We start from the raw sequence: 10616 nt of genomic DNA on the forward strand, positions 1-10616 counted from the left end.
ATTTTTTTTTTTTTTTTTTTTGAGACAGTCTCGCTCTATCACCAGTCTGGAGCGCAGTGGCACGATCCTGGCTCCCTGCAACTTCCGTTTTCCTGTTTCAAGCAATTCTGCCTCACCCTCCCGAGTAGCTGAGACTACAGGCACGCACCACCATGCCCGGCTAATTTTTTGTACTTTTTTTTTTTTTTTGAGACGGAGTTTCGCTCTTGTTACCCAGGCTGGAGTGCAATGGCACGATCTCGGCTCACCGCAACCTCCGCCTCCTGGGCTCAGGCAATTCTCCTGCCTCAGCCTCCTGAGTAGCTGGGATTACAGGCACGCACCACCATGCCCAGCTAGTTTTTTGTATTTTTAGTAGAGATGGGGTTTCACCGTGTTGACCAGGATGGTCTCGATCTCTCGACCTCGTGATCCACCCGCCTCGGCCTCCCAAAGTGCTGGGATTACAGGCTTGAGCCACATTTTTTGTACTTTTAGTAGAGACAGGGTTTCACCATGTTGGCCAGGATGGTCTCGATCTCTTGACCTCGTGATCCACCCGCCTCGGCCTCCCAAAGTGCTGGGATTACAGGCGTGAGCCACCGCGTCCAGCTTAATTTTTTTTTATTTTTAGTAGAGATCGGGTTTCACCATGTTAGCCAGGCTGGCCTCAAACCCCTAACGTCAAGTGATCCACCCGCCTCAACCTCCCAAAGTGCTGGGATTACAGGCATAAGCCACCATGCCCGGCCTGACTGATAAGACTTTTAAGAGGAAAGTTGGGGGCTGGGTGCAGTGGCTCATGCCTGTAATCTCAGCACTTTGGGAGGTTGAGGCAGGTGGATCATGAGGTCAGGAATTTGAGACCAGCCTGGCCAGCATGGTGAAACCCAGTCTCTACTAAAAATGCAAAAAAATTAGCTGGGCATGGTAGCACACACCTGTAGTCCTAGCTACTTGGGAGGCTGAGGCAGGAGAATTACTTGAACCTGGCAGGTGGAGGTTGCAGTGAACCAAGATCATGCCACTGCACTCCAGCCTGGGTGACAGAGTGAGACTCCATCCAAAATATATATATATATATACACACACACACAAATTAGCTGGGCGTGGCAGTGCTTAGCTGTAATCCCAGCTATTTGGGAAGCTGAGGCAGGGCAATCGCTTGAGCCCCAGGAGGCGGAGGTTGTAGAGAGCTGAGATCTGGCACTCCAGCCTGGGCCAGAGAGCAAGATTCCATCTGAAGAAAAAAAAAAAAAAAAAGTTGGGAAAGTTGGACACACAAAGAGACATTAAGGATGCAAGAGTGCAGAGGAGGGACCACGTGAGGCTGCAGGAAGAAGGCAGCCGTCTGCCCGCCACAAAGAGAGGCCTCAGAGGAAGCCACACCTGCTGGCACCTGGAACCTGGGCTTGCAGCCTCCATAACTGTAAGAAAATGCGTTTCTGTTGTTTAAGTCACCCCATCTGTGGCATTCTGTTATGACACCCCCAGCAAGCTAACACAGCCACTGCCTCCCTGTTCCCATTCCACAGAGGTAATTCCTTCAGCTGTTGGTCATGTTTCCCCCTAGATTTCCTCCATGCATGTATAATCATATGTGAAGAAATATACACATCATTTTATTTTTACAAAATAGGATTCAGCCATACACACGGTTCTACAACAGTGTCTGTGGAATGCTCTTTTCTTTTTTTTTTCTCACAACACTTCTGACACCAAATGTGTGGTTTCTTTTTCCACACCGACCAATTCTCCAACACCATCTGGGTGTCCTACAATCGAATCCATTCTGATACTCTCAACCTGGAGTTAGCATCTGATCCCACACATTTAAGTGCCCAGTCCCACAGGACTGCCCCCACTTCAAACTCCAGGAGCAAGTCCTGGTCCCCCTATACTTCTGACATATGAACTGGGGGTTCCCATGACCCCCTCCTCAGGTTCAATAATTTGTTAGAAAAGTCCAGGCACGATGGCTCACGCCTGTAATCCCATCACTTTGGGAGGCTGAGGCAGGTGGATCATGAGGTCAGGAGTTCGAGACCAGCCTGGCCAATATGGTGAAACCCCGTCTCTACTAAAAATACAAGAAAACTTAGTTGGGCGTGGTGGCAGACGCCTGTAATCACAGCTATTTGGGAGGCTGAGGCAGGAGAATCACTTGAACTTGGGAGGTGGAGGTTGCAGTGAGCCAAGATCGTGCCACTGCACTCCAGCCTGATGACAGAGTAAGACTCCATCTCAAAAAAAAAAAAAAAAAAAAAAAAAAGTGATTTGCTAGAAGAGCTCACAGAACTCAGGAAAACAGTTGACTTACTTTTTTTTTTTTTTTTTTTTTTTGAGACAGAATGTCTCTGTCCAGAGTGCAGTGGTACTCACTGCAGCCTTGAACTACTCCTGGGCTCAAGCAGTTCTCCCACCTCAGCCTCCCGAGTAGCTGGGACTAAGGCATGTACCACTGCACTCAGCCTTACTTATTATTGTTGGTTTATTATAAAGGATACAAGTTCAGGAACAATCAGATGGAAGACACGCAGAGGGCAAGGCGTGGAGGGCGGGGTGAGGAGCCTCCAAGTCCTCTCGGGTCGCACCACCCTCCCAGCACCTCTGTGTGCTCTTTTCTGAGCCTTGCCATTCCGGGTTTTTTTTGTTTTTTTGTTTTTTGTTTTTTGAGATGTAGTTTTGCTCTGTCAACCAGGCTGGAGAGCAGTGGCCTGATCTCAGCTCACCGCAACCTCCGCCTCCTGGGTTCAAGTGATTCTCCTGCCTCAGCGTCCTGAGTAGCTGAGACAACAGGTGCATGCCACCAGGCCTGGCTAATGTTTGCATTTTTAGCAGAGATGGGGTTTCACCATGTTGGCCAGGCTGGTCTCAAACTCCTCACCTCAGGTGATCCACCTGCCTCAGCCTCTCAAAGTGCTGGGGTTACAGGCATAAGCCACTGCATCTAGCCTCATTTAGAAGTGTTACGGCAGCTTCATTATATAGGTAATTAATTAACTCAATCTCCACCTCATCTCCCGTCCCCAGAGTTGGAACCCTCTAATCACTTGCTAGGTTCCCCTGGCTACCACCCTCATGCTCCAAGAGTCACCTCGTTAGCATAAACTCGGGTATGGTTGAAAAGGGCTCATTATGAGTAACAACCCCGCCATCACTCAAGAAATTACAGGCATTTCAGGAGCTCTGTGCCAGGAACTGGAAGTGAAACCCAAATATGCATACTTATTATATCACAATATCACAACCGCTAACTTTTTTCATTCTACCATATGTCACTGCCATGTCAATATCTACCCAAATGTTGTTTCTTCACACTTGCCAATATCCCATCCTATGGAGGCAGCATCGTGTTTTCCAGTGTCCTCCATGGTTGGACTCAGGTGGTTTCCATCCCTTTTGCTGAACCAGACAGTGCTGTGTTAGATGTCCTGTGCCACCAGGGTGGAATCACCTGTGGGAAACATTCCTAAAAGCGAAATCACTTCTGTGTTCTCAATAGCTATTGCTAAGCGTACTTTCCAATTGGCAGTGTAGGAGAGGCACCTATCCCACCCATGCACTCACATGCACACTACCACTTGGAATTTCTCAACAAAGGTGCTGAAAGGGAGACAGTGGGGTTTGGCTGTTTGGATCTGAGGGGCTACAACTATTTGGCTCAGAAAAGAATAAGCAGGATAGGGAGTGAGGAAGTCCAGAGGGAAGGTCTGAGGGGACTCCCAGGGCAGCAGAGGGTGACTAGTTCCATGGGCTCATTTGACAAACACAAAGCACTGGGCCGGGGGCAGTGGCTCATGCCTGTAATCCCAGCAATTTGGGAGAATGAGGTGGGCAGATCATGAGGTCAGGAGATCGAGACCATCCTGGCAAACACAGTGAAACCCATCTCTACTAAAAATACAAAAAATTAGCTGGGCATGGTGGTATGTGCCTGTAGTCCCAGCTACTCAGGAGGCTGAGGCAGGGGAATCGCTTCAACCCAGGAGGCGGAGGTTGCAGTGAGCCGAGATCGCGCCACTGCACTCCAGCCTGTGCAACAGAACAAGACTCTCAAAAAAAAAAAAAAAAAAAAAAAGACAAACACTAAGCACTGACAATGCCCTGGGCTCTGCACTGGGGCCAGCACATGGCAGTGAAGGCAACTTCTTCCTCGTGGTAAGAATTCCACACATGGGAGTCATATCAGAGAGTGCTCGGATCAACAGGCTGGGGTGGCTGGAGGGGAGCAGGTGGAATAATCACTAGCATGACACTGGCTCCTGAGAATCCCCGAGAATTTCTGCCATACGTGGAGAGGGGGAAAGTACAGGAAAAAGCCCCTGAGGGTGACTGTTCTGGTACCTACTGCTGTGGAACAAATGACCTTAAGCAACCTTGCTTTTCTGGCTGGGAACACAGCTATTTAATTCTGTCCCAAGATTTTGTGGATCAGGGCTCTGCCAGGTGATTCTTCTGCTACATGTGTCCTCCACTAGGGTCACTCAGTGAGATTCGATGGAGACTAGGCTGGCCTAGAGGGCTCAAGACAGCTGCCTTCACGTGCCTGGAACCCACGCTGTGTTGCAGGACAGTTGGCTTGCCACAAGGCTAGCTTGGGCTTCCACACACCATGGTGGCCTCAGGGCATTCAGACTTTTTAAGTGGCAGCAAGGGCTCAAGAGAGTGTGCCCCAAGAAACAGGAAGTGGAAGCTGCCAGTTTTATAAGGCTTGGAACCTGCAAGATATTATTTCTATTGTATTTCGTTGGTGAGAGTAATCCCAAGTCCATGGAATTCAACGAGAGAGAACACAGACCTCCCACTTTGCAATGAGAGAGGGGTGTCAATGAGTGTGTGCTATCTTTCATCTCCCACAGTGACCCCTGATATCTTTCTCTTGCCATTGGGTGTCATGTTATGTGCTGTGGTCAGTTTCAATCTACCTGTCACGTAGCAGGTTACACCCTCGAGCCTCAAGCTCAGGCATGCAAGAACTTCTGTTTTCTATTAATATTTCTTTCTTTCCCTTAGCTCTATTGACATTTGGAGCCAAATAATTGTGATGGCTATTCTGTGCCTTGTAGGGTGTTTAGCAGCATCCCTGGCCGCTATAGCACATGCACACACACTCACACACATACTCAGTTATGATCATCTAAAATGTCTCCAGACATGGTCAAATGACAGCTGAGGACACCCTGGCTGAAAACCATTGCCTCGGCTGAGCGCCATAATCCCAGCACTTTGGGAGCCCGCAGCAAATGGATCATCTGAGGTCAGGAGTTTAAGACCAGTCTGGCCAACATGGCGATAAGCCATCTCTAGTAAAAATACAAAAATTAGCTGGGTGTGGTGGTGCATACCTGTAATCCCAGCTACTAGAGAGGCCAAGGAAGAAGAATTGCTTGAACCTGGGAGGCAGAGGTTGCAGTGAGCCGAGATTGCGCCATTTCACTCCAGCCTGGGCGACAAAGCGCGACTCTTGTCTCAAAAAAACAAAAAATCAGAAAACCATTGCTTTGGGATCACTTGGTTCTGACTCTAAGCCTCCAGAGCGGTGAGGAAACCATTCCCTTCCTAGTCCACAGGGCCCTTAACTCTTGGGAAGGGCTTTGATCTACTGTGTGCCATGGCTGCTGCAGAGTTGTCCTCACCTCAGCAGTCTCCTGAAACATGGAGTCTCTCCTCCTGTCCCCCAACCCAACCCTGACCTTGCGGGGGATATGTTGGGTGCCCAGGCTGGGGGTTCCACTTGTAGGGTGTCTTAGAACGTTTTCACCTGACACTGGCCATCTACTAGCCCAGGGAGCAACACTCCTTCCCCCCCACACCCTAAGTGGGTGCTGGGGGTCTGCATCCAGCAGACGGAATTAGCTGATGGACTGGATGTGGGCTGTGAAAGAGATGAGTCAAGAATGGCTCCAGCCAGGCATAGTGGTTCACGCCTGTAATCCCAGCACTTTGGGAGGCCAAAGTGGGTGGATCACAAGGTCAGGAGTTGAAGACCAACCTGGCCAAGATGGTGAAACCCTGCGTCTACTAAAAATAAAGAAATTAGCTGAGCATGGTGGCACTCACCTGTAATCTCAGCTACTTGGGAGGCTTAGGCAGAGAATTACTTGAAGCTGGGAGGTGGAGGTTGCAGTGAGCCGAGATTACGCCACTGCACTCCAGCCTGGGCAACAGAGTGAGACTCTGTCTTAAAAAAAAAAAAAAAAAAAAAAAAGGCCAGGCACGGTGGCTCATGCCTGTAATCCCAGCACTTTGGGAGGCCGAAGCAAGCGGATCACAAGGTCAAGAGATCGAGACCATCCTGGCCAACATGGTGAAACCCCATCTCTACTAAAAATACAAAAAATTAGTTGGGTGTGGTGGCACGCGCCTGTCGTCCCAACTACTCGGGAGGCCGAGGCAGGAGGATTGCTTGAACCCAGGAGGCGGAGTTTGCAGTGAGCCAATATCGTGCCATTGTACTCCAGCCTGGTGCCTGGCAACAGAGTGAAACTCTGTTTCAAAAAAAAAAAAAAAAAAAAAAAAAGGCCAGGCAGGTGCAGTGGCTCACGACTGTAATCCAGCACTTCGGGAGGCCAAGGCGGGTGGATCACAACGTCAGAAGATTGAGACCAGCCTGGCCAGCATGGTGAAACCCCATCTCTACTAAAAATACAAAAATTAGCTGGGCGTGGTGGTGCGCGCCAGCAGTCCCAGCTACATGGGAGACTGAGGCAGGAGAATCACTTGAACCCAGGAGGCAGAGGTTGCAGTGAGCCGAGATTGTGCCACTGCACTCCAGCCTGGCAACAGACTAAGACTTCATTTAAAAAAAAATAATAAATGCTTCCACAGTTTTCAGCCTGAGGTGCTGGAAGAATAATGATGCTCTTGGCAAGAGGAAGCCAAGGGTGGGCGGGGTTGGGAGGGATACTGGGAGCTCCGATTTGAGCACCCTGGGAAGTCCGTCAGTCATCCAAATGAAGATGTCAAGATGGCAGCTGGATAGATAAGTCTGGGACTGGGGGTTCAGATCTGTGCTGAGGATAAAATTATGGGAGTCATCTGAGATGGCAGTTACAGCCACGAGACTGGCTGGATCTCCCATGGAGGGAGGTGTGGATAGCAAGGCCCAGGACTGGTCTCCAGGGTTCTCTGATTAATAATTATTAGATAATAATTATCATTTTATTCCTTGAAGCATCTGGCACAGTGCCTGGCTCTATACAAGTCCTCGGAATTGGACAGAACACTATAGTACTTTATTTTCCCCATTAATGAGAATGCCAATTCTATCTCAACAGAAGAGCTACAAGTTATGATTACTCAGTTACATAGGAAATTAAGAAATTTCTTAGGAGTTTCAAACAAAAATTCCAGGATTTCAGATCCCAAATTCTGAGCTGCAATTCCTCCCCAACCCCTACTCCCACCTATGCTGAGATCCAGCTCTGTAAGTTTGTCACATAGAGAATTTTAAAGTTGGGAATTTGCTCTGCTGCGACTTAGTCACCCTCACTGTCCCTTCAGTGCCACTGCTGCAAGAACTCCGGCCTTCACATTGACTCCAGATACAGCCTCGCCATGTCTCTGCCTACCCTTGACTGCAGCAGCACTGAAATAGCAGCATGAATCACTCTGGTACGTCACATGATGCCCAGGCCAGGACGCAGCTGTGGCCGGTGCTCCTGTGTTCCAGGGACCCAGGATGAGGGCCCTGGCCGGCCAGAGTGGCTGCCTCCCTGACCTCCGAGTCCACCAAGAGGCTTGGAGAAGACTGAGTTGGTGGAAGTTATAAGAGCTAGCACTTCTGGGTGTTCAGAGGTGGCTTTACTGTAACATTAAAGCATCTTAAACATCGCGGACCCCATTCGTGCTCCTTCTAAAAAGCTCCACACCTAATTTTTGGTGTGTTTCTTTTCTCAAAGCAAGCTCTCAAATGTTCATAAGCTTCAGGTCTGACAAGACTCAAGTCCAACCCGGGAGGATTGTATTGCTCAATCTGCATACTAACCTTGGGAAGTCAAGGGCACTTCATTCTCCCCACCTTCACCTCATCCCCACCTTACAGATGAGGACACTTAGGGCACAGAAAAGCCTTCCTTAGGTTTCTTGAAAATTCTGGGCCAGGGCCAGGCGCGGTGGCTCACCCCTGTGTAATCCCAGCACTTTGGGATGCCAAGGCAGGTGGATCACTAGAAGTCAGGAGTTTTGAGACCAGCCTAGCCAACATTCTGAAACCTTGTCTCTATTAAAAATACAAAAAAAAAGCCGGGCGTGGTGGCTCAAGCCTGTAATCCCAGCACTTTGGGAGGCCGAGGCGGGTGGATCACGAGGTCAAGAGATCGAGACCATCCTGGTCAACATGGTGAAACCCCATCTCTACTAAAAATACAAAAAATTAGCTGGGCATGGTGGCGTGTGCCTGTAATCCCAGCTACTCAGGAGGCTGAGGCGGGAGAATTGCCTGAACCCAGGAGGCAGAGGTTGCGGTGAGCCGAGATCGCGCCATTGCACTCCAGCCTGGGTAACAAGAGCGAAACTCCGTCTCAAAAAAAAAAAAAATACAAAAAAAATTAGCTGGGCATAGTGGTGGGCGCATGTAATCCCAGCTACTTGGGAGGCTGAGGCAGAAGAATTCCTTGAACCCAGGAGGCAGAGGCTGCAGTGAGCCAAGATAGCATCACTGTACTCCAGCCTGGGCAACAGAGAGACTCTGTCCCCCAGCCAAAAAAAAAAAAAAAAAAAAAAAAAAGAGAGAGAGAGAGAAAATTCTGAATTTGCCCTGGCCTTAGGATCTTTGCCTTTTCTGTTGCCCTGTGTGGCACCCTGTGCCCCTAGGCTTCTCCTCGTCCCATCTCTGGCGACCTCACTTCTGGGAGTGCCTTCCTTCGCTGCCTCCCGTCATTTCTGTGCCTTGTCTTTTGTCTTCTCTGTAGCACTCACTCTTGAGAATTATAATTTGTGCAATGATTTTAACAAATCCACATAGTGCTTATTCCACAGCCAGGTACTGTTCTTCTTTTTTTTGTGGGGGGTGGGGGCAGGGGAGGGGAGATGGAGTCTTTCTCTGTCCCCTAGGCTGGAATGCAGTGGTGTGATCTTGGCTCACTGCAACCTCTGCCTTTGGGTACAAGAGATTCTCCTGCCTCAGTCCCTCAGTAGCTGGGACTACAGGCGTCCACCACCACACCTAATTTTTGTATTTTTAGCAGAGACGGGGTTTCTCCATGTTGGTCAGGCTGGTCTCAAACTCCTGACCTCAGGCGATCCCCAGGCACTGTTCTTGACAGGTTCTAGCTGCTTCACAAATATTAAATCATTTAATCCTCACAACTACTATGACGTCAACACTTTTCAATCCCCATTTTAAGATGGAGGCAATGGAAACACAGAGAGGTTGTACAAGTTGCTTGAAGTCACACAGCTGACAATTTTGGTACCATGTGTTTCAGTAGGAAAGCTTCATCTGGGGCTGCCCTGGTCACTGCTAGAGCCTTGCACCCACAGCAGTGCGACACACATTGCAGGATTCTAAGAAGGCTGTGTGGGAAATGGGACCTGGCCACTCAGAAAGGCTGCTGGGGGGAAGATGAACGCCTAGAAAGGCCACTGCTGGTCAGGTGGGCGGCAGCAGCATGGTGGCCTGGAGACAGTGCCAAGAAATGAAAGATGTCCTTGACAGAAAGGATGCTGATGAATAAGAGAGGAGGCCAAGGACTGGGGGGAACCCCCGACCCCACTTCCCTTCATGCTCCCTCCAAAATGCATCCAGAATCCAACTCCTGTCTCCTCTTCTGCTCCCACCCTGGCCCACGCCACCATCCCAGCTCCCTGGGATAACTGCAACAGCCTCCTAAGAGGTATCCCTGCTCTCACCCTCCCCTCCTCCTCCACACAGCAGCCAGAGGGATCCTGAGAAAACTAAGATCATGTCACTTCTCTGCTCAAAACCTGCCAGAAGTTTGGAAGTGGCAATGGCCTCGAACCCTGCAGGATCTGGCCCCTGCTGCTTCTCGGCAGCTGTACCTCCTGCCATCCTGGCCACTCCAGGGCAGCTCCCACCCCAGGGCCTTTGCACTGGTTGTTCCATGGGCCGATAAGGTTCTCCCCTACATGTCCATGGATCTCATTTCCTTGCTATCTTCAAGTCTTTTCTCACCATGCCCCACTATTGAAAATGCAACACCGCTGGGCAAGGTGGCTCACGTCTGTAATCCTAGCACTTTGGGAGGCCGAAGTGGGCAGCGAGGTCAGGAGTCTGAGTCCAGCCTGGCCAACATGGTGAAACCCCATCTCTACTACAAATACAAAATTAAGCAGGCATGGTGGTGCACGCCTGTAATCCCAGCTACCTGGGAGGCAGAAGCAGGATAATTGCTTGAAGCAGGAAGTCGGGAGGTTAGAGTGAGCCGATATCGCACCGATGCACTCCAGCCTGGGTGACAGAGCAAAAGTTTAAGACCAGCCTGGACAACATAGCGAAATCTATCTATACAAAAAATACAAAAATTAGCCGGTCGTGGTGGTGCCTGCCTGTAACCCCAGCCACTTGGGAGGCTGAGGTGGGAGGATGGCTTGAGCTCACAAGGTCGAGGCTGCAGTGAGCTGTAATCGAGGGAGGAAGGAAGGAGGTGGGCACCGGATGGGACTGAAAAAGG

Source organism: Saimiri boliviensis, chromosome 6, assembly GCF_048565385.1.
Source record: "Saimiri boliviensis isolate mSaiBol1 chromosome 6, mSaiBol1.pri, whole genome shotgun sequence".
NCBI classification, from domain to species: domain Eukaryota; kingdom Metazoa; phylum Chordata; class Mammalia; order Primates; family Cebidae; genus Saimiri; species Saimiri boliviensis.